This window comes from Diaphorina citri, unplaced genomic scaffold, assembly GCF_000475195.1.
Source record: "Diaphorina citri unplaced genomic scaffold, Diaci psyllid genome assembly version 1.1 scaffold1169, whole genome shotgun sequence".
Classification (NCBI taxonomy): Eukaryota; Metazoa; Arthropoda; class Insecta; order Hemiptera; family Psyllidae; genus Diaphorina; species Diaphorina citri.
This window is the reverse complement of record NW_007378598.1, coordinates 1-1,384: the sequence shown is the minus strand read 5'-3', so window position 1 is coordinate 1,384 and position 1,384 is coordinate 1. Positions and strand designations below refer to the sequence as shown.

At 44.9% G+C, this 1,384-nt stretch overlaps 1 long non-coding RNA gene across 1 annotated transcript; it reads right to left on the bottom strand.

Annotated features, from left to right (window-relative positions):
* Positions 1-296: 296 nt before the first annotated feature.
* LOC113469644 lies at positions 297-1,364 on the bottom strand. Its single transcript, XR_003392997.1, has 2 exons — positions 1,287-1,364; positions 297-1,041 (listed from the first exon to the last, which is right to left on the bottom strand). It is a non-coding gene; the product is annotated as an uncharacterized LOC113469644 (long non-coding RNA).
* Positions 1,365-1,384: the final 20 nt, after the last annotated feature.

Sequence of the window (1,384 nt, the reverse complement as noted above, 5' to 3'; positions counted from 1 at the left end):
GGTAACAGTGGATCCAGAAGTACAGTATGTGACACAAGGGACTCCGGGATATAAGGGACTCACTAAGTTTAGGAACATTCATTCAAAATTTGGCATCGATGTCAGGAATTGACCTGGTACTCTCGCGAAGAGTGTGATCGGTAGATTGTAATCTATTAAGAGCCTCCATAGAGACGTGATGTACCTAAACTACGTCCTGTGTCCTGTCATAATACTGCCAGTAAGTCTCATAATACTTTAACCATTACTGCCACTGCCCAGTAGTCTATGAAGTTCGATAACAGTGGATCCAGAAATTTCCTTGACACGAAGAAAAAGAGCAAGTTTTAGATTTTAGAGGTTTCTCTAAATTGATACTCTGAAGAATAAAACTCACTCGACCCATACAGTTTTTAAATGAAATGCAAACATTTTGAATCTCGAGGTGCCGAACACTTGACCATCTTTGGAAAGGAAATGCATTATTGTTCAATGTGAACCAAAAAGAACTTGTGATCCTTACAAACAATTAGGAAGTAGGAGTATGGGCCTATAGTGACCAGATCCATGAACGAATCCGCGCTCCCAACTCCTCACTTTTTACTGAAGTGTACAGTCATTTGTTTATGTCGCTACTGGGGCTCGATCCCCAGAATCTGGATTACGAGTCCAATGTCCTACTATCTTTCAGCTACTGGGGCTGAAGAGAAGGGATAGAACCTGATTCTGATCCACTTTGGTTGCATCAGAAGGACGGGTCACCGGGTTTGTAAAGAGGAAACCTCGGGAGAGAACCCGATTCTTAGACCGCGTTTATTCGGCTGCGGGCTTGGTATCTCGTTATGAGAAGGGCAGGTCAGTCCCACATATGTATATGAAGAGGAGACCTCGGTATGGAACCCGATTCTTAGTAGACCAAGTTAAAACACATTTGTTATCTAAAGGCTGGGACGATACCTCGGGATAGAACCCGATTCTTAGCCGGCGTTGGTTCACCGGCGCGGTGGGCTTGGTATCACGTATCATTAGGGCAGGTCAGTCCCAGGTATATGAAGAGGATACCTCGGTATAGAACCCGATTCTTAGACCGCTTTTATTCGGCTGCTAGCTTGGTATCTCGTTATGAGAAGGGCAGGTCGGTCCCACATATGTATATGAAGAGGAGACCTCGGTATGGAACCCGATTCTTAGTAGACCAAGTTAAAACACATTTGTTATCTAAAGGCTGGGACGATACCTCGGTATGGAACCCGATTCTTAGTAGACCAAGTAAAAACACATTTGTTATCTAAAGGCCGGGACGATACCTCGGGATAGAACCCGATTTTTAGCCGGCGTTGGTTCACCGGCGCGGTGGGCTTGGTATCACGTATCATTAGGGCAGGTCAGTCCCAGGTATATGAAG